Source organism: Primulina tabacum, chromosome 6 (genome assembly GCF_025594145.1).
Source record: "Primulina tabacum isolate GXHZ01 chromosome 6, ASM2559414v2, whole genome shotgun sequence".
Classification (NCBI taxonomy): Eukaryota; Viridiplantae; Streptophyta; class Magnoliopsida; order Lamiales; family Gesneriaceae; genus Primulina; species Primulina tabacum.
Genome location: NC_134555.1, coordinates 41517945 through 41541496, shown reverse-complemented (window position 1 = coordinate 41541496; position 23552 = coordinate 41517945). Strand labels below are relative to the sequence as shown.

The 23552-nt window shown below is 38.0% G+C and overlaps 1 long non-coding RNA gene across 3 annotated transcripts; it reads right to left on the bottom strand.

Annotated features, from left to right (window-relative positions):
- Nucleotides 1-1947: 1947 nt before the first annotated feature.
- On the bottom strand, nt 1948-23552 carry LOC142549625 (uncharacterized). 3 transcript variants are annotated; one of them, XR_012821230.1, is made up of 3 exons: nt 5905-6200; nt 4667-5235; nt 1948-2285 (listed from the first exon to the last, which is right to left on the bottom strand). It is a non-coding gene; the product is annotated as an uncharacterized LOC142549625 (long non-coding RNA). The 3 variants fall into 3 exon arrangements; XR_012821229.1 differs by lacking the exons at nt 1948-2285; nt 5905-6200 and adding an exon at nt 23370-23552 and having other exon boundaries at nt 4643-5235; XR_012821228.1 differs by lacking the exon at nt 1948-2285 and having other exon boundaries at nt 4643-5235; nt 5905-6626.

Here is a 23552-nt window from a genome sequence, read left to right as displayed (position 1 = left end):
CTTTGTTTTTGTATTCTGTGTTATCATTAGAAGGGAGTAGTTATCTCATCTGTTTTTTCATTATATCGTCCCATCTAATTTGTCTGAAAAGATTTCTCATTTCTTCATCTGAAAATTTAAGCTTAAAGTAGGGTGGAAGCACTTTTGGGAACAGTTATTACGAACTTGAACTTGACTGCGCAGCAAGAGTTCGGGCTAATTTGGGTCTTACAGGGTGGCTCGTGTTGCTTGAAAGTACAGTAGACCCAATCCAACTTGTTCTTGAAGATGTTGAAGAACAAATGGATCGATCCTTTATTAAGAAAAATACACTGAAAATAAATTAACTCTTCAAATAAATTTGAGAATTTATGAAAATTAGTCTATTTAAAACTAAAAAAAATTCAACAAATTAAAATAGAAATTATTGATTTTATGCATTTTAATCGAATATTAGAATTTTGAGAATTAAAGTGCCTAAATAGTTAAATTTGAAATTTTTGTTGAAAGTCATAACTTTGGAATATTTAAAAGCCTAATTTATGAATTTTGGAATTTTTGGCTAAATGATTGAATTATTGAAAAATAAAATGCCATAAATTAGTTAGAATGAAAAGTTGATAAAGATTAAATTATTTGACTCAAGATTGAGTTTTTATGGTGTTCCATTCATAGAAATTTTGCAGTATTTTAAATTATTTGACGTATGTAAAAATCAATTATTTTCACGATTTTTGGCAGAGACATATAATGATCTATGTATGAATGTATATGCGATTTGTTGGTTTATGTGGTGTTACAAATTAAGTATCTCAATTCTATAGAGTAATTACATTTCAGAGATGCGAGAAGTCAAAGGTGAAAAGGCCTAAAATTTCACATATTCCGCGAGTAATCGTAGACCACGTCTGTTTAGCTAGTTGGGTCTTGATTTTTTAGAGTGGGAGAAGTGGTAAAATATCATGTAATGCAGATTCTTGATAATGTAAGCAAGAAAGCCATCTCTTAATTGAAGAACAATAATAATCATCATTTAATAATAAAACTCGATGCTCCAAAGTAATTGTATACATACAAATAATCAAGGCTTTTTTTTTAACGCAAAAGCTAAAAGATAACGCAAACTGCAAAATTAAAAACTAATTTATTTATATAATATTCCAAGAGTGAATAAAATTTTCTTGATTATTTTATCCATTTCCTTTTCGTGTCGAAGTCGGGGTTTATGGCAGCATAGACCTCAGTACCCAACCATTGCAGATGTCTTTACAATGACAACCGATGTTGACACAATAAAGAAAATCTTTCAAAAAATAAAACAAAGTTTTGTGCCTGAAGCTTTTATCGGTTTGGGGTGGGGGGATGAGAGCAGATTTGAGGCCAACTGCCCCCCTCAATTTCCTTTTTAAAATTTTACATTAAAAATAAAAGAAAGTAGTAAAACTAAAAATATAACTTTATCCTTTTCTTGGAGTCTTCTTAAATCTCAAACCTTAAATTAGAATTAAACATTTCAAAATCCCAAGTTTTAAATAAGAACTAAAAATCCTAAATCCCAAATTCTAAATTTGCTCTCTTGTCTCACAATTAAATTAAAGCTATCAAAATGAATTAAGGTCTACGAGGTCAGTTCGTCCCGCCTCACCTAATAGATGATCAGTTGAGTTAAAAACATCAGTGACTCACTCAAATGGTAGGTTGTGGTAGGTTGGCCCAGCTCGTCAAATATACGAGTTGAGTTTGCAATTTCTCATTTCACTCAAATAACGGGTCGGCTTGATCCGTTTTGATATATCTATCTACAATCGATTATTTATCCAATATGACATTCTTACAAAATATTTTATTGTTGATATATTATATACTCTTATTGTTATATTTGTTTTAAATATCATTAGCAATTGTTGATTATTTTTTGTGTGTCTTGTTTTTGTTTTGTATTAGCTTCAGTTCATCAACTAATTCAAATAGTTCTAAACCCTTCACTGAGTTATTTATCATTATCACAATGTCAATAGGTAAAAAAGAAACATGATATAGAACAACACCAACAGCAGGATTTAAGAAAAAATAAAAGAAAAAAATTTGGCCAAAGAAAAAAATACAGAACAAGGATCAAAGTAATAAAAGAAAGAGATGGATACAGCAGATTCATATCAGATTTGACCCACATTTTATAGCTTCTTTCAGCGAATCCCAGACAAGAGTTTAAGCCCTTGTATCAGTTCTGTCATATTAATTTTTTTCAGATGGAACGAAGATGCAGTACTGTGGTAAATATGTGCGGCGTGTCAAGGTGTAATGCACTGCACCACCGAATCAAACATAAAACAGTGAAAATCCAACTCTAACAAATTAAACTATTTGGAAACTAAATTCTGTCTCATTTGCTACCCATCGTAGAAATAAAATAGACATCATTCAATCCTTGTTATATTTCCATTCCAAGATTCATTCTATTTCTATCTTATTTCAGCCCACCTTACCAAGCATTTGTTACCACTTTATATGAATAATCTATGGAATATTGGAATTATAAATTTATTCAGTTGATGTTATGTTTTACCAAGCATAGATTAGGTCATGCTAAATAATAAATTGGGTAGACTTAGTTAAGCCGAATCCCTACTGAGTTAGGACCTAGAGGCTGCTGGTAGCTTGTTTATTAGGTTAAAGGAAAGATATATAGGAAGCTGATGCACATCACAGTCACGATCATATTTTTATATATTATTATTGATATGTATAGAATCAAATTTTATATGACATTATTTAAAAGTGTAAACAATTCAATAATGGCAGATTGCAAAACAAATTTGTGCCAAATGGATAAAGGTATGCACATCAGTATTTTCCAGAACTATGTCAGACCCAAAATAATATTTACAATAACTAATGCTAAAACACAAAAGAGACTAACTTATTGGATTACTTTGCCTATTTTCCCAAGATAATATTTAAAAGTATTTGATTATAAGAACATCTTATAGCATAAAATTATTTAGTGCCATCTTCAAGGATATGGTAATTTTTCCAAAAAAAAGAAAAGAAAAGCAAAGAGAACTTCAAAAATGCTTTTGTTCCAAAATTGTAAAATCTCTTTTTTCACAACACTTATAATTTTGTGCTTAGTTTTCAGATTATTTGATTTTTGAATGCTAATAATTGTGACAGTTTGGAGTGGTGGTCATTTGAGATAGTCAGCATGTTTTCTGGGATATTGCCAAATCCACAACTTGAGATATCTGTTCTATCTATATGGTAATTAATTTTCTTCTCTTTGTTCTCAAAATCTTAAAATGTATCCATGTTAATCAATTCTCTTCGAAGCATATATGCAGCATGACGATTATGTCCTTTAACATACCCTATTCTTTCGCTGCGAGGTATAAATATCATATGCCCCCTTATTCTTACATATAGAAACCTATGAAGCACGAAAAATTCCGCTATATCATCTGGATATTATAATGTTCCTGGGCGTGAGGGCCGGGGGTGTATTAGTTGTCTTACATCGGTTGAATAAAATCTATGGGAGTTGCATATATGGATTTGGACAATCTTACCCTCTTGAACTAGTTTTTGAGGTGAGTTAGATGCTAAGTTTCAATTTTAACAGATTATGTGAATATGATTCGATGTTACTCTTATAGCATTACCTCAAAGGAGACTAAATGCATTTTATATTTAAGGTTTAGCATCGAATAAATCTTATCTAGACCAGATGAAATACGCTCCGGGGAGCAAATTCAGCGGCCTAAGATTTAATGTTTTTTAGTTGGCATATCATTTGTGTCGGTCTCGAGATTTTTAGGACAATCAGAACAGTAGAATTTGAAATTTGAAAATTAGATAGCATTCACTGTGTGTGTAAATGGTTTCAATACAAATTATATTGAATTTAACATTTCGAAAGTAAATCCATCCATACTAGCTAGTTGAATTCTGTAGGCAACGGAAGCAAGACAAAGAATACTTGAGAAGACAACTCCATATATCCCAGATTGAGTTATTTTTCTGTTAATTATCTTTGTAAAAAGTCATAATAACTGATTTATAAAATGTAGGTGATACGAAGTAAAAAAAAAAAGCGACTAATTTAGCATATTTGGTAGCTGGAGCTGATACACATTTGGGAAAATATATAGAGTGGATGCCTCTACAACATTTATGTTACCATTGCGTATAAATCACCATAATTTTTAAGTATGTTATCTTTGTAAGATTTGTCAGTGATCTATAAGCATAGAACATGACACTAAATAACATATAATGTAAAATATTGATTGTAAATATTCATGTTTTTACATTAATATTAATAGTAGTATATAACTAAACAACAGCAAAGTAGACTCCGACACAGAGAGTCGATAAATCATAGTATCATACCAAGTTATATATATGTGTATAAGCAACTTCTTCAAATGTGATATCTATCCTAAAATATACTATAAGAAAGTGAAACTATAACATCAACATCTCCAAAGAGTATCCAATAAGTAGGAGATTATTCATTTCATGAAATTAGGGCAAACAATATTTAACAACTCTGAAAAAAACACTAGTTAACCCTTTATATGAAAATATTGATTTTTAAAAGCCTATGATTTTAAAAATCAGGTGTGAAATCTCGTACAAATGAGGCAATTCTGCCTGATTTAAAAAAAAAACAAGGGTTGTAATATACCTTTAATTTAAGATAGGAGGTTGGATGCCTTTTGTATATATGTTTCAAACTGATAAAAGATGTTTACCCTAAACAACTTAAAACAGATTAAACACATCTCTTATTAAAGAGTGAATCCAAATTAAATCATCACCATATTGCAATACCATATTTTTACAAAATCAGATAAATATTAAAAAAAAATAAGCAAAAATGTTTTTTTTTTTAAAACATTAAGATACTAGCACTTGCTTTCCTTACCAACTGCAGGCATGTTATCTCAAGCCAAACAATCCAGAATATTCTGAAGTTACTATTTAAATTCATTCAAAATTTTAAAATAAAAAATGATTTTCACTAGAATTCCAGTATTGAAGAGTTAAATGACAGAATCAAATGGCGCTAAGTACTCAAGGAATTTGTATATCAAACATATATAGGAACAGTAAGATGGAAATATTACCTATATTAATCAGAATAACTTCAGTTCATCGAGTTTACTTCGCCACAGTGCCTTGTTTTAAGGCAGAAATCCGCAGGCGTATCCGCATTTCTTCGAAGTGTACTCGCTTACACACTTAGCCCAGAACCTGAAATCACAAGTGCTTTTCAAGGCTAAAGAACTCAGGAAATGAAGAGTTTTGAGTATGTATGATATTAATATTATTGTGCAAAAACAGTGGTAATTATATGTTTTATTTGTAAACATAAAAGGGGCATCGAGAGTGATGACAGAAGACTAGAGAGCACAAAGGAAAAAGATGCAGCTGCCTCGCAAATTCGTCATCGGTGCTCTCTATCTTCTGTCAGCAACACTCTCATCGCCACCACTTCAACATACACAAATCAGCACTAATGCTCCACATAAAAATCACCCCTACAAGAAAATTAACAAGAAATCTTAGGCCAGAATAAGCGCAGTGGATGGTGTTGAAACGAGGAAAGAATTAATTCTATAGAGAGCAGAATTGAATAGTAACCATATATGGTATGTCTGTATGATTTAGAGGAAACCCCAGAAACAAGTATTTATAGAGAAAAGAATTAAAACCCCGGCATTCGGCTTTTATTAGCATTATTAAATTCTGCATAAACAAACTTTGTCAACCAAGAAATTAATCCAGCCTTTAAGAGCATCAGATTTGTGGGACGATCCATATCCATAATAAATATTATAATATAATATGAATAATTTACATATATATGCATGCAAGAAAGGATTAAAATAAATTTGGGGCTGTAGAATTGAGAATAAGAACCTTTCTAATATTTTTTTGCCGGAAAGCATCACTTTTTCTGCGCAGCTGGAAGCTTATCATAGAACGCAATTTGACTACATATTCCCTGATTTCGGGTCTTATGATTAAATATTATTTGTTCGTTGTCTTATCCTATACGGCTGGAAATCAAAGAGCATGATTGGATTAGATGGATATGCAGTCAATAAATTCTGCTCAATGATAGAGGGAAAGTGGTTGAGGCTTTTTCTTCATTATATTCTTGCTGATTTATTTTTTCTTTGAAGACATGCAATTAACCACTTGTAGTTGTGTAGGCCATCCTCTAAGAGACTTGAAAATATACGTTTTTATCGGTTTGTCGAAACAAAGGAACTCGGAGTTTAAACGTAAAATCCATCAACCCTAATTGATTTCATTTGAGTAGCGGATTATTGCATGGCATGACTTAGGTCTCAAGAATGGAATGGCTCAAATCAATTAGAAATTTAACGTTTCATATCTAAATGGAAAGGTTACCCTACTAGCTACTAACATGCTTTGTGATTTTGTGGCCAAATATATGTTTCAATTTAATTAGCACTCATTAATTTGAAGAATATTTTCAAATTTAATGAGATAGTTGGGGCGTTGGATGTTGATGTTACTCGACATGATCCACAAATTACTTGAAATAGGTCAATTGAATTGTACAAGAAAAGGTTGTTTTATTCATATAATATTGTTTTACAAGAAAAGATCCATGATTTGTTTTCTTAGACCATTTAACCCTTATTTTCCTCTGAAAATTTGTTCCAGAAAAATACCAAAAACTTGTGGAAGTTTATTACCATCGAGGGGAAAAAAGATCCTTTGTCGATTAAAAATTTTGATTTTCGTACGCAGTCCTGATTAAATTTAGCTTGTGTATGGGAGAATTTTGATTTGTGGATGATTTCAAAATGAAAATATTTGTATTGCATGTATGTCAAATGACTAAGATAGTTGATTTGAAATTGAAGCAAAATATAATCTCAAGCAACATAAATGATTTCGTATCTTTAATTCTAAATTCGAAGTCAAATGAATATAGTGGATTTCAGATGTAGATTTTAAATCAAATCCAAACAAATCCTTTCAGCCAAATGCAAACTTAGCTAATTATATTAATTAAAAACAAAGAATATATGTTTATTCACTCAGAAATATTTAAAAAAAAGTCACTTAAATTTAATATTCATGATATCCCGGGATATCCGGATCATGGATGTTTCCGGGACGTCCCGAGATATGAAGCATATCCATGGATGGTGCCCGGGTCAGGAGAATAAAATATTCTAATCGGGCCAATAAAGCGACCAGATGGATCAGCACCTGAGTCATGGAATTGTCCGGGATAAAGAGAGGATGGCTGGAAGAATCCATGGAGGAGCCGGTCAGTCAGAGGCCGGGCCATATGAGCACCCGGAACATAACCTCCCCGAGACGTTATACACCTGGGCTCTTATAAGAAATCCCGAGAAGTATTTTACCCTGGCCACCTCGATATGAGTGAAGCATTTAATGTCGCCGACCTGATAGAGCATGTACAGCCGACTTATCTCTGACAATAACATTAATGGTTGATAAAATCAGGGGGGCTGGATGTGACTAGTACAAGATTTGACATGTCAGAACAATATGGTATAATCAGCCACCATATTATAATTAATGCTCAAACACGAAAAACGAGGTCATCATTGCATCCTCTACTATAAATACCAGGTTTTTTACTTGCATTTACTCTCCATTCAGAAATTGAAATACACATTAAATATTCTCATTTATTGTTCCACACCAATTTCACAGCCATCACTTGGCTACATTGGTTTTATTGCTTGAGTACCCTGCTGACTTAAGCATCAGAGTGGTCACGTCGGACACCCCTCCGGCGCCCATTCACGTGGTTACTTTCTTGTTCGCAGATCCCTCAAATTGCTCGAGAAGTCACAATTCAAGTCAAACGTCCAATTCAAGTTTCCTTCAATATTTTGATAGCAATCTCGGCAGAGTTCTCGACCCGACTCGTCCATTTCGCCCGGATTGCATCATTGGCGCCGTCTGTGGGAAATTCTGAGTTCTAAGGCGTTGATATGGCCCATACTAGAAGAGCAAACCAAGACACTTCTCGAGTCCAGGAGGAGAACAATACTCGTCTTTCTGGTGCAGGTGGCCCTCCCCCTAATGGTCCTCAACCCACCATTCTCTTAACTTCCGAGGAGTTAAAAAAGATTATAACTGATGCTATTAAAATGGCTACGGCAAAGAAGGCCACCACTCGTCATTCCAGTCATCCTGAGCAGCAACGTAAGCAGCCGCAAGAGGAAGAGAGAAGGGAGGAGGAGAGGGAATCGAGCGCGGTTTCTAAGTCCCCCACCGTTGCGGAGAATTAGAGGAATTGAGGAAGAAAATCAAGATATTGGAGGGACAGGTTGGTTCTAAGGGCAGTGCTCCAGTTGTAAAAGGTTGCCCGTTCTCAGATATCATTGTCCGGGAAACATTACCCGGGCATTTCAAGTCAGCAAAAATCAAGGACTATGATGGGAGTTCCGATCCCGAGGAGCACCTCGCTCGTTTCGAAAACATGGTCATGTTGCATTGTTATGGAGACCAAATTAAATGTAAAGTGTTCCTCACCACCTTACTGGACTCTGCACAAAGATGGTTTGAAGGGCTGACGCCACAAAGCATCAATTGCTTTGAAGATTTCAAAAGGTATTCTTGCATCAATTTAGCAGCAGTAAGAAGTACAAGAAGACTGCTTTCAGTTTATTTGAAGTAAAGCAGAGGCAAGATGAAACCCTAAGGGCGTATCTCAAAAGATTCAACCGAGTGGCCCTGGATGTGCCGACCTGTGCACCCGAGACGAAGACTACATCGTTCATGCAAGGGTTGTGGGAAGGGGATTTTTTCCGATTCTTAACTAAGAAATTGCCCGGGAACTTCGAAGATCTCTTATCCCGAGCAGAGAAATGCATTAATATGGAAGAAGCGCAAAATCAGAAAAAAGAGGCCTTGAAGAGATCAAGAAGAAACTGGGCTGTCAAACCCGAAGAAAGAGCTCCCAAGAAAAATGGCCCGAGACATTTCTCTCATGTACCTTTAAGAATTGCCCGGAACCGAGAGATCCAGTAATGTAGTTCAGATATAGCCCCGCTTCCCAGTCCGGCGGGAAGAGCGTCAAGGTCAGAGCAGAAAGGGTACTGCACCCTCCATAAAGATTGTTCCCATAATACCAATGAATGCCGGATCCTGGGGAAGAAATCCATTAGACACCCTATGCCAGCATCCCATCCTCCTCGAGATAAGTCTAGACAGCCACCTTGGTTTTCTAGACGTTCCGGACCGAATGTTCCTCCAAAGTCAACAAATATCCCGAGCGGAAGTAGAAGGGGAGAAGCAAGTTCTCGGGAAGAAAGGGGCAGACCAGTAGAGAGGAAGGACCCTTCCCCAAGCCGAGGAGTAATCAAAATGATTTCAGGGAGGTCCACTGATGGCGATTCCAACCGGGCCCGGAAAGCCAAAAGCAGGAGGGAAGGCTTAGAGGTCGATGGGATGGGGAGAGACGAGCCAATCATAAGCTTTGGACCAGAGGATCTCAGAGGAGTTAGTCTACCCCACAATGACACTCTTGTCATTCAGGTCCGAGTGGCTAACTACTGATGTGTTGAGGGTATTTGTTGACAATGGCAGCTCTGTCAATGTCTTATTTAAGGAAGCCTTGGTCCAAATGGATCTGCATGAGTATCAGTTAGAGGCGGTTGAGACTGCCTTGTTTGGTTTTGCTGGACATGCTGTGTATCTTGAGGGGGAAATCACTCTACCCTTGACCCTGGGCACTGGAGACCTGAGGAAGACTGTGATGACTACTTTTACAGTGGTGGATGCCCCGTCCTCGTACAATATCATATTGGGAAGGCCGACCATGAATGAGATGAGACTCGTGGCCTCCACTTATCACCAGAAAATCAAATTCCCAGTGCGAGGACATGTTGGGGAAGCTAAAGGAGATCAGCCCTCTTCTCGGAGGTGTTATGGGGAGACAGTCCGGGTAGATCAAAAGAAGGCAAGGAGGGAAGGGAAAGAGAAAGAGTGTCAAGAGAGGGTCAAGGAGAGAGAGGTGCACTTTGTCGCTGAGGAAGAACAAGAAGTGGTGGAAATTGAGTCAGGAAAGCACGTCCGGGTGGCCCGAGACATCAGCACATCCACCCGGGTAAATCTCTTGCAATGTTTAAAAACTATCAGTGTTTTTACCTGGTCTCAACAGGAATTGGCCGGGATCTCACCCCAAGTGGCCGAACATAAATTGAATATCCTCCTGGGATCCCGGCCCGTGAAGCAAAAGAATATGTATTTTGGCCCTGAAAATTATAAAGTAATTGAAGAGCAAGTAGGAGAGTTGTTAAGAGTCGGGCATATCAGGGAAGTCCAATTCCCTACCTGGCTATCAAATGTGGTTCTCGTTCCAAAATCCACTGGGAAATGGAGAATGTGTGTGAATTTCCGGGACTTGAATAAAGCACTGCCCAAAAGATTGTTATCCACTTCCCCGGATTGACCAGTTGGTAGATTCCACTTCTGGATGCGAGTTATTAAGCTTTCTGGATGCATATCAGGGGTATCATCAAATCCCCTTAGCTCTGGAAGATCAGGATAAAGCCAGTTTTATTACCTCCGGGGGCACCTTTTGCTATGTCGTTATGCCTTTTGGATTGAAGAATGCGGGGGCTATGTACCAACGCTTGATGAATCTTGTCTTCCAAAAGCAAATAGGTCGGAATATTGAGGTGTATGTGGACGACATTCTAATCAAAACCCGGGAAGTCTCCCACTTCATTGATGATTTAGCTGAAACTTTCACCACTTTAAAACAATATGGAATAAAGCTCAACCCGGGCAAGTGTGTTCTCGGGATCAGGAGTGGTAAATTTTTGGGTTTCTTGGTAACTGACAGGGGAATCGAAGTTAACCCTGAGAAAATCAGAGCAATAATGGACATGCCTTCTCCTCAGTCTGTCCGAGATGTGCAGAAATTAACCGGGAGAATCGCTGCCCTGTCGCGCTTCATTTCTCGATCTGCTCATCGGAGTTATCCATTCTTCTAAGTCCTAAAGGAAAGCGCAGAGATTTGGTTGGGACGACAAATGTGAACAAGCTTTTCAGGACTTGAAGAAACATCTGGCTGAATTGCCTATTCTGGCCAAGCCCGAGCCCGGGGAAAAATTATGGGTCTACCTCTCCGCCACTGAATTTGCTGTTAGCTCTGTACTTGTCAGGGAAGAAGGAGCCGATCAGAAACCGATATACTATGTCAGTCACGCCCTTCGAGGAGCGGAATTAAAGTATAGTGAGTTGAAAAAAATAGCATTGGCCCTGGTAATGACTGCTCGGAAGTTGAGACCATATTTTCTCTCACATCCCATTGTGGTCCTCACCAATTCTCCCCTTGGAAGGATCATGACTCACGCCGAAGTCTCCGGAAGAATGGTCAAATGGACTGTGGAGATCGGGGAGTATGACATTGAATACAACCCCGGAGCTGCTATAAAAGCCCAGGCATTAACGGACTTCTTAACAGAAATGATCCAACCAGTCGAAGAAGAAGTATGGAGGGTGTTTGTCGATGGAGCAGTCAAACTTATCAGGATGTGGAGTGGGGGTGGTCCTAATCGCCCCATCAGAAGAGAAAATCAAGTTGGCTTTGAGGATTGATTCCAGGGTCACAAATAACGAAGCAGAGTACGAAGCTGTTTTGGCAGGGTTACAGGCTGTCCGGGAAGTTGGTGCTTCCCGAGTCATTATTTATTCTGACTCCCAGTTGGTTACACAGCAGATCAAAGGGACGTATGAGGCCAAGAACGAAAAGATGCTCAAATATTTAGGGCTCATCACTGCCCGGGTATCGTCTCTGACAGACTGGAGTATCGAGCAAATTCCCCGGGAGGAAAATGCACAGGCCGATACCTTAGCCAAATTGGCTGCTTCCATGACAGATATAAATACCCGGGAGATTCTCTGCTTTACCCGGTTGGTGTTATCTATCGAGGAAGAAGTACCCCCGATCCAGAAAAGCTCATGGATGACTCCTATCGTTGAATACATGGTACATGAAAATCTCCCAGAAGATCGAGCCCAGGCGGCAAAAATCAAAAAACAAGCGCCCGGGTTCGTCTTCTTGAATAATGTTTTGTACAGGCGATCCTATCAGGGCCCATTACTCAAATGCTTATCAGAAGACGAGATAGAGTACGTCCTCCAGGGAAATACACGAGGGATGTTGTGGTGAACACCTCGATGGAACAGCTCTATCTCGGAAAACCATATTGGCCGGGTTCTGGTGGCCTCGGATGAATCAAGATGCTGCATTACTTGTTCAAAAATGTCAAGATTGTCAACACCATTCTAATTTTCACCACCGCCCAGCTGCAAGTATGCAATCGATCTCCGCATCATGCCTTTTTGACCAATGGGGTTTGAATATTGTGGGCCCTTTCCCCATAGCCCGAGCACAGAAAAAATTCCTTCTTGTGGCTGTGGATTATTTCTCCAAATGGGTAGAGGCCGAGCCATTAGCCAAGATTACCGAGGATGAAGTCATGAAATTTATTTGAAAGAACATTGTTTGCATATATGGCATCCCGAGGAAATTAATTTCATATAATGGAAGGCAATTCCAGGGAAAGAAGATCACTTCCTGGTGTCAAAAAATGAAGATTATTCAATCCTTCACCTCAGTAGCTTACCCTCAGACTAATGGCCAGACTGAAGTGACTAACAGAATCATTGTGCAAGTATTGAAACCCCGACTCCACGGGAAAGGAAAAGATTGGGTGGAAGAATTACCAAGTGTCTTATGGGCATACCGAACCACACCTCGATCATCTACTCGGGAAACACCCTACAGCCTTGTTTACGATTCAAAAGCAGTCCTGCCAGTGGAGATTGGACAATCTTCTACTCGGATAGAATCTTATCCGAGTAACAATGATCAATCTCGGGCCATTGAACTTGATTTATGGAAGAAAGAAGAGATCGAGCAGCCATTCGAATGAAAACTTATCGTAGCCGGGTGATGAAGTCCTACAACAAGCGTGTCTGGCCACGAAATTTTCAGGTTGGGGACTTGGTTATGAAGAAGATCAAGCCCGTAGGTGATGTGGGAAAATTAGAACCCCGGTGGGAAGGACCCTTCAAAGTAATTCGAAGAGTCAGCTCAAGTGTAGCTTACTATCTCGAAGATTCTCAGGGACACACTCTCGAGAGGCCATGGAATGCTTTTCATTTAAAGAAATATTATGTTTAAAAGCACGTGTATCTATTATTTCTTCATCAAATAAAGAAATGATTCAGGGAAATGTCTGCAAAGCCCAGAGACCCGTACCCTGGCCCTGAGGACCCGTACCCCGGTTATATACTAAGTTTAGGGACCCGTACCCTGGCCCAGGGACCCGCACCCTGGTTATCTACAAAGCCTAGGGACCCGTACCCTGGCCCGGAGGACCCGTACCCCGGTTATATACTAAGTCCAAGGACTCGTACCCTGGCCCAGGGACCCGCACCCTGGTTATCTACAAAGCCCAGGGACCGGTACCCTGGCCCGAGGACCCGTACCCCGGTTATATCCTAAGTCCAGGGATCCGTACCCTAGCCTAGGGACCCGCACCCTGGTTATCTACAAAGCCCAGGGACCCGTACCCTGGCCCGGAGGACCCGTACCCCGGTTATATCCTAAGTCCAGGGACCTGTACCCTGGCTCAGGGACCCGCACCCTGGTTATCTACGAAGTTTAGGGACCCGCACCCCGGTTATCTACTAAGTCCAAGGAACCGTAGCTTGGCCCAGGGATCCATATCCTGGTCGTCTATCAATCCTAGGAAACCAGTCCAGTAACCTACACCCTGATTGCTTATCAAGATTAATTTCGTATTGGGCCCTCAAGTCTTTGCTTTGAGGAAATATATTGGTTAATGATTGATAAAATTCAGAGTTAATACAATTTACAATTCTGGAAATATTGGGGAAATGCGAGAAAAGGAGATTTCATTTAAAGGGAAGATATTTACAAGGTGCCCGGAAACCCGGAGAACGAAAAAAAAATAATAGTAATAATAAAAAAGAGAAGCAGATAGAAATCCTAATCAGCTAAGGATCTTGCCCGGCCGGCTTCTGGATTATTTCTTCATCATCCAGGAGGGATGCGGCTGTCTTCTCCAGGTCTGGAAAGTCTTCCCGATCGGCCGGAACTAAACCTGCCTCCTCAAATTGCTCCAGGCACTTGTTGAAGCCCTGTTCAAAATATGGAAAGGCCTTCTCAGCCACCATCTTCTTAAACTCAGGAGACTTCAAAAAGTTGGCAATTTGCTCCTCCTGAGCAGTCTTAATGAGGGTTACAGCAGCCTGGAAGTCCTCGGCTCGGACTCGGGAGGATTCAGCTTCTTCCTTTGCCGCCTGTGTCTCTGCTCGGGCCTCGGCAAGTTCCGCCCGGACCAGATCCATTTGCTGCTCCCAAACACCACTCTCCCGAGCCAACACATGCTCATGAAGTTCATTCAAACGACCCACCTCCTCTTGAAGTTTAGCATGCGTCTCCCGGGCCGAGGTAGCCTGAGCATTGGCCCCTTTTGCTACTCGAGCCACTCGCTCGTAGAAATGTATGAGCATCTGCAAGCCCTGAAAAAAAAAAAAGAAGGGGGGTCAGAGAAGGTAATATAAAAGAATGTCATTTTATGGACTTACCGAGAAGGTCCGGGACACTCCTTCGCAGAGCAGCATATTGGGATGAACTCCCTGGAGGTGTGCCACCTCGTCAGGGCGCAGAAGGCCCCGGATCATTTTGACAAGATCCGAGCTGATGTCATCCCCAAAGATGTTGGGGAGGATCCAGGGCCTTCCCCCGGAGGGACCGGCAGAAGAACCAGTCATAAGAGGAGATCGGGCGATCTCCTCGGCCTCATCCTCTACCACCACCACCGTTTCCGTGATCGGCTCCTGGGTGGCTTTTCTCTTTCGCTGACTTATAGGAGCCGGGTCCTCTTCGGCAGCCGGGGAGGTGGATTCTTCCTGGGGAGGGGTGGGTTCCTCCTGGGCCTTGGCCTCCGCTTCGACTCGGCGTTCTTCAATTTCCCGAGCCTCAGCTGCCGCTCGGGCTCGGCGTTCTTCCTCCTCTTGAATTTCCCGGGCCCTCTTCTCAGCCCGGATCTTTTTATGTTCGGCTTTTCTTTTGGCAGCAGCCTCCTGAAGACTTGCTCTGATCATATCTTCTTCAGCTGCATCGAAAATCGACGTATTAGAATTAAAGCATACAAGAGATGAGTAGACCAAGGAAAGTAATTTACCAGCCTGCGACCTGGGTTGATCAAATTCATCAATAATCCGATCCACAGGGTCCCGGGGCCGGGACCCGATCCCATAATGAACCAGATTGCCCCACCCCCGATCAGCACCGAGGACAGGTAAAATTGTTTCCCCAAAGTATCTCAGGCGTGGGTGAAGGGGGGAAGAAGTTTAAAGTCCCGGGGAAGTTCAGGCTGTGTGGCGGAGTCGGGAACTGAAGAAAGAAAAATTTTGTTTTCTACCCCTTCAAAGAGGAAGGGATGTCAGTTAAAAATCGGTAATGCATTCGGGCCATGAAAGAAAAGACCTCGTCATTAAACCAGAAAGAATAAAAATAGTGAAAGATTGAAGAGTTGATAGGAATAAGTTTCATACGAAACAGAACAAAAGTGGCAGCCATAATGCGAAAAGCATTAGGATGGAGATGGTTAAGGGGAAGGTCGAAGAATCGGGCCACCCCTTCAAAGAAGTGATGTACCGGGAAGCGAAGACCACTCTTAAGCTGTTCTAGAAAGAAAGCGTGGTAGCCGGGAGTAGGGGTGTCTGGATGATCGTTCGGCCCGAGAATTTTGATTTTGTAATTGGAAGGGATAGTGCCTAAAGTTCTTAGCTCCTCTATACTACCCGGACAAAGGGTAGAAGTCACAGTAGAGAACCACAAGGGCCCTGCTACCTGATTTTTTCCCTTGCCCTGGGTGTCAGAAGGTCGAGAAGAAGAAGCTTTGGATTTTTGGAGGGGTCGAGAACGGGAAACAGGAATACCTATGGGAATATGAGCAGATTGCTCGGAAGGAGTCGGGGAACGATCTTCTGACCGACCCCTGACATTTTGGCCAGAGGTAGAAGAGGTAGAGTTTGACATGGCTAAGGAAGTAAAGAAGGGAGATGAGACTTACTAGGGAGAAACAAGGATGATGACCCGTAGACGATGAACGGAAAAGGTCGCCGGAGTGAGATCTACGTAACGGAAAAACTCGATAGAGGAATTTGGCAGAGCTTCGTTACAAGTTTGAATTGGCAAGTGATTTTTGGAAAATCGGTCCTGCTATATATAGAGGAGGTAAGTGATCTACACCGTTGATCTAAAATGAATCGAACGGACATGATCAGCCTCGGAAATTGAGAGGCATGATTAGGCGGGATAATTGAAAAGACAGGCGCGTAAACCAAGGCGCCATGATTATTCATCTGCTCGGAATATGTACAGACTCTGACAACTTTTCAGAAGGAACGTGTTATTATGGCATCACATTAAATGCCCGGAGAAAACTAAACAACGATATTATTTTAAGCCCGGGTGGTACGAGGCCCCGGCATATTCTGTTGAGCCCGGGTGATACGAGGCCCCGGTATATTCTTTTAAGCCCGGGTGGTACGAGGCCCCGGCATATTCTTTTAAACTCGGGCATATTATTTTAAGCCCGGGTGGTACGAGGACCCGGCATTCAATTTTAAGCCCGGGATATTATCATTTATCGCTTATCCGTTCTTAATTTATACCGATTTGTTTGCAGAAGATATAAAGGAACATAAGATAGGATAATTAAAAAATTTTATTAAGGAAATGGTCGGTGTCGTATTACAGCTATTCTAGAAGCTACATAATCTTGACATTCAGTTATCCAATCAGTCAATTCCTGAAGGTGAAGATTGGTGAAGGACTCAGCGGTTGAGATCTTGTTCAGATGATGTCCATTCCTTCCACAGCATTGCGTGCAACAGAGTTTGGTCGGTGGCTAGATCTGCAGTTCGAGCTACTTCAAGCTCCCGCCTATATTTCCTCACCACTGCTCTCTATGCACGAGTAAGAGCCAAGCCATTTTAGTGCACGTTATTAATATCTTGGATCTTGTACCAAGTAGACATAACTTTTACCCCGATATACTCTTCGACAGTCCTTTTCAGATTCTCCACATACGGACGTAGCTCGACTGGTATTTGACTGTGTGCACCAGTGGAAGAGACCGTGCTGCTGCAAACACTGGAATCACTTGAGCTCGACATATTAAACTGATACTCACATTTCATCCACATAGTCTTATTTATAGACAAGTGGCATTTAATATTGAAGAAGTTGAAGAGGCTCAAGGCAGTCGAAACGCCTTCCCATTTATTCAGAAGGAGAGTTAATCACAACCGTTGCATGGATACATGAACGTTCAAGATGAATTTTGGGAATGGAGCTGGACGGACGAAAAGACGAGCACGAATATCAATGTCTTATAATTATCAGATCATCGGAATATGAAACGATTTTCGGCGGTATCAATATTAAGAGCCCGGCATTTTATTTTGAGCCCGGTAATATGAGGGCCCGACACCTTATTCTAAAACCGAGATATATGAGGTCCCGGCATTTCGGTTTATTTATCTTCGACTAAAGTCGCTCAGTTTTGTCGGTTATTCTATACATGTTATATATATATATATATATATATATATATATATATATATATATATATATATATATATATATCAACTGATGAAAATCAAAGATGCTAGGAAAATAACAGAGATATAAAACAAAAATAGTTTTTATTTATCTGAAGAAATTCTTGCGGATTACATCATAATATTCCTCCTCTACAAAAGTCATCCACAGGGTCATCCAGCCCTTTATTTCTCCAGTGGACATCTTGAGGAAGCTATCGGAGTTGGCGATGTCCGTCAGAATCTTCCTTTCCTTGTATAGCATCAGCTCGTAGACATAATCGTCCTCAAAGAGATCCGCTGTCTCGAAAACGTGCAGGCGTTCCCGGTACTTCTTCAGCTTTACCACCAGTCTAGAAGCATTAGCTTCCCCGGTCTCGTAAAGAAACTTCAATCTCTGAAGCTCTTCCCAGTAGTGGATAATTTTGTGGAAAACTTCATCTTCTATAGCAGCCTTTCGAGTTTCCAAGACAGACTTCTTGAAAGCTACAGCCATATCCGGGGACTTTGAGCCGCTTGCACCTGCCATTGTATTCCTTGAATAATAAGTTTGCTGATGTCGTTGAACAATAGGTGGGTTACTATATATAGGAGAGGGAAGCCAATCCACACCATTGATCCATAATGAATCAAACGGCTCAGATTTACATAGGAAATTGCGCAAAGATATTTGAAAAGACAGGTCCAGGAATCAATGCGTCATAATGATTTATTTTCTTGAGAAACAAAGAGTCTCTGACAAATCTTATGGCCTACGTCAGCAATACCCACGTGTCAACATGCTACAACTATCCTGAAAAAGACCAAGTGGCAAGGCGATTTTCCTGACTGGGCACACAAGACTAATCGGGACAGCGGGTATGACTCTAGCCCGACTAAGTAAGGAGGGAGTGATGATATCCCGGGATATCCGGATCATGGATGTTCCCGGGACGTCCCGGGATATGAAGCATATCCATGGATGGTGCCCGGGTCAGGAGAATAAAATATTCTAACCGGGCCAATAAAGCGACCAGATGGATCCACACTTGAGTCATGGAATTGCCCGGGATAAAGAGAGGATGGCTGGAAGAATCCATGGAGGAGCCGGTCAGTGAGAGGCCGGGCCATATGGGCACCCGGAACATAACCTCCTCGAGACGTTATACACCTGGGCTCTTATAAGAAATCCCGAGAAGTATTTTACCCTGGCCACCTCGATATGAGTGAAGCATTTAATGGCACCGACCTGATAGAGCATGTACAGCCGACTTATCTCTGACAATAATATTAATGGTTGATAAAATCAGGGGGGTGGATGTGACTAGTACAAGATTTGACATGTCAGAACAATAGGGTATAATCAGCCACCCTATTATAATTAATGCTCAAACACGAAAAACAAGAGTCATCATTGCATCTTCTACTATAAATACCAGGTTCTTTACTTGCATTTACTCTCCATTCAGAAATTGAAATACACATTAAATACTCTCATTTATTGTTCCACACCAATTTCACAGCTATAATTTGGCTACATTGGTTTTATTGCTTGAGTACCCTGCTGACTTAAGCATCGGAGTGGTCACGCCGGACACCCCTCCGGCGCCCATTCACGTGGTTACTTTCTTGTTCCCAGATCCCTCAAATTGCTCGAGAAGTCACAATTCAAGTCAAACGTCCAATTCAAGTTTCCTTCGATATTTTGATAGCAATCTCGGCAGAGTTCTCGACCCGTCTCGTCCATTTCGCCCGGGTTGCATCAATTCATATGATAAATTTATAAATGTTGAATTTTTATGAAACTTTATATCCTTTTTTGAAAGAAAAATTGATAGATGTAACTGCAATAAATACTTTGCAGAAAAAGGAAAACACCAAGGAAGGAAAATTCTTTGGAAGCCGCACTTAATTTGGCTCGACTTTTTTGACCCGGACGACTGAGAGAGATACCTAGAAATAGTTAGACATGCACAAGTTGAACTAGGCACAGACAAAGTTGAAATTCATCAGAAGGCCCCACCGTCTATACTTTCTGGGAAATTTGAGGTAAAATCACCTATCAAGTTAACTTTACATTTTCACCATTTTCTTATTATTATTTACATACTTATTAAATATAAATATTTCACTCATTCACTCAAAAAATCGTATGCCCCGTTAAAGCAATTCTATCGACCTCTTCCCCAAACCCGTCTATCGTCTCATACGTCGTATTATTTTTGACATAAAAAAATACAATTCAAGGTCAAACTCAGCTGTGTAAAATAGTTTTCTTCATTGTTTTTCTTCATTTCGAAAGCCACAACTCAAAAATCAAATATATTTGGACGATTTTGGATGTGAAATTGTTTAAATATGAAGTTTCTATTTTATATATATACTTCTAGTTTGAGTATATATGTTTTTCACAAATCATGTGTTTTACGTGTTTGACTATTTTGAATTTGTGCTTCAAGTTTAACAATATTGTTCAAATGTCGTGTTTCAAGTATTTGATGATTTGTTATAGTTATGAGAAGCAAATCTGGATATCTGACTTTTATGTTTTTTTTTTTTGTTTATTCTCAATTGATTTAAGTTCTTCACAATTTTTTTGATGACTTCCCTCATTGCAAGACTTGGGATAGTACTTCATTGCGGGATTTTATTGTAGCCGCAAATGATATTTTTGTTCACGTTCCCATCTTTTGAATTTGAGAAACTTGGCTCTTCAAGAAAATCGATTTTCTGGCTAACTCACGGTCTCCTTGGTAATCTTTCAAATCTTGTTCACCTTGATTTATCCTTCAATGAGTTATCAAAAACCTATTATTTTTTAAGTTTGATTGTGTATATCGTTAATTAATTATATTTAAAATATGAAAGTTGAATTGTCATTAATTTTCATGTATTCTATTGATTTGTTTTGTAATGTTGGTTTACTTTCGATGAAGAAGTTTTTTGAAATGGAAGGCAACAAGCTTGAAGTTTGCACTTGAAGTAATTCTATTGATTCTTGGATTAATTGCTTATGTTGAGAAGTAAAAAGGAGGTACTTAAATTAAAAAAAATATTACATAATTCGAGTACACTATACTTGATTTTACTCTTTAAAGACTCAAATCAGATTATTTGAGGATGTCAAATCAGATTACCTAATTCAATTCCACAAATATTTGATTTTACTTCAAGACTCAAATTTGATTAATTTGGGATATCAAAAATATAGTTTGAAGTTAATATCGAGTGGCTTTTGATTGTGTCATTTATAAAGTTAAAATGTGATACATAAATTGGTACAAAGAATATTTAATTCGAGTTTACAAATACTTGATTTTATCTCTTAAATATTCATATTCAATTATTTGGGGATGTCAAAACATATAGTTTGAAGTTAATATTGAGTGACCTTTGATAATGACATTCATGAAGTAAAAATGTGTTACATAATTTAATACATATAGTACCTAATTCGGATTCAAAAATACTATATTTTAGCATTTAAATACACAAATTTGATTGTTTGATTATGTCAAAAAATATAGTCTGAAGTTAATATTGAGTGGTTTTTTATTGTGTCATTCATGAAATAAAAATGTGATACCTAAATTGGTACAAGGAATACATAATTCGAGTTTACAAATAGTAAATTTTACCTCCTAAATCCTCATATCCGATTATTTGGGGATGTCAAAATATATACTTTGAAGTTAATATTTTGTGATATTTGATAATAATATTCGTGAAGTAAAAATATGATACATAAATTAATGCAAATAGTACCTAATTCGAATCAACGGATAATATAGGGTGACAATTGATAATAACACCAATAAAAGCTATTAACTTCAAACTATATTTTTTTGACATCCCTATATAATCGAAGTTAGTTTTGAAGGGACACAATAAAGTATATATATAATCAGATTAGGTACATTTTGCATCAATTTTGATATCATTTTTTTACTTCACTAATGACACCAACAAAAGTTATTAACTTCAAAATATATTTTTTTACATCCCCAAATTAAACATATTTAAGTTTTTAAGGGGCAATATCAATAAGTGTTGTGAATTAAAACTAATGAATATTCATAAGTATAATAAAAAAATTATTGATAAGAATATATAACGAATGATTACCAATAAATAATATGGATGAATAATAATAAATATGATATCAAATTAGACATTCCCTTATTACTTTAATGAATGTGAATAATATTTTGAATGAAAACTAATTAGTATTATAAATGAGAACTCATAAGTATAATCAAAAATTATTGAAAAGAATGAACCAATAAGTATAATAGATTAATATAATAAATATGATATGAAATTAGACATCCACTTTTTATTTTATTAAATATCAATAAGTATTGTAAATGAAAATTAATAAATATTATAAATGAATACTCATAAGTATAATCGAAAATTACTGAAAAAAATAGCGATTACTAATAAGTATCATGGATGAATACTAATAAGTATGATATCAAATTAGACACTCTCTTGTTACTTTAATAACTATCAATAAGTATTGTGAATGAAAACTAATGAGTATTATAAATGAATACTCATAAATATAGTCGAAATTTATTGAGAAGAATAACGAATGAATATCAATCAGTATTATAGATGAATAATAATAAGTATGATATCAAATTAGACATTTCCTTATCACTTCAATGAATACGAATAAATATATATGATCTCGAATTTGAATACTGTAAGGTCAAAAACAAGTATATGAGGTATCAAGTACATATTTTTTTGTATCAGTTTAGGTAGAATATTTTTATTTCACGGATTGTACCATCAAAAGCCACTCAATATTAATTTCAAATTATATTTTTGACATGCTGAAATAATCCAATTTGAGTATTGTACGATCAAAAACACGTATATGTGGTATCGAAGTAAGTAGATTTTGTACCAATTTAGGTATAATATTTTTACTCCACGAATTGCATCATTAAAAGCAACTCAATATTGACTTCAAACTATATTTTTTGACATCCTCAAGTAATTTATATGTGAGTATTATAGGGTTAAAAAACAAGTATATGTGGTCTCGATTTTGGTACTTTTATAATATTTCACTTCTTGAATTACAATATGAAAAGCCACTAAATATTAAATTCAAACTATATTTTTTTGATATCATCAAATATTAATTTCAAACTATATTTTTTTTACATCGCCAAATAATCAAATTTGAGTATTGTAAGGTCAAAAATATTTATTTGTGATCCCAAATTAGGTACATTTTGTACTAATTTAGGCATCCGTATTACAAGAACACAATAATTGATACAAAAAACAGAGATACTAACATGCCTTCTTCATTAAACAAAACATAAAAATCCAAAAAAGATCCAAACTTTATTACATTTACATACTGAGACTCCACTGAATATATTAGAAGCACTAGATCAAATAACGTACCCTCTTCACATACAAAATCAATTAATCACAACCAAGAAAATACAAAAACTTGAGAAAAGGAAAGTCTTAACCAATAATAAAAAATTAGAAAAAAGGCATGTCAAATAATCACACACATAAAACAAATCATCAAACGCATAAAATGATGGTATGTGAACAACATAGTCAAACTTGAGCATAAATTCGAAATATAAGTTCAGATTTGAAATTTTTTCTTAAGCAAAATCGTTAATTTATTGGATTTTTAAATGGTGGTTTTCGAAATTACTGAAAATCGAAGATGACAATCGACTTACACTGTCAAGCTTGACCTTGAATTGTTCTTTTTAAGCCAAAATGGAATGCAATATGCCGATGAATTTGTTTGGGGAGGGGCGAATGGATGGATTTGGTTGAGGGAGAAGACGGTGGATTTTGTTGGAGATAATTTTAATTTAATAAATGTAGTTTAATAATAAAAGAGTAAAAAAATAAAAATA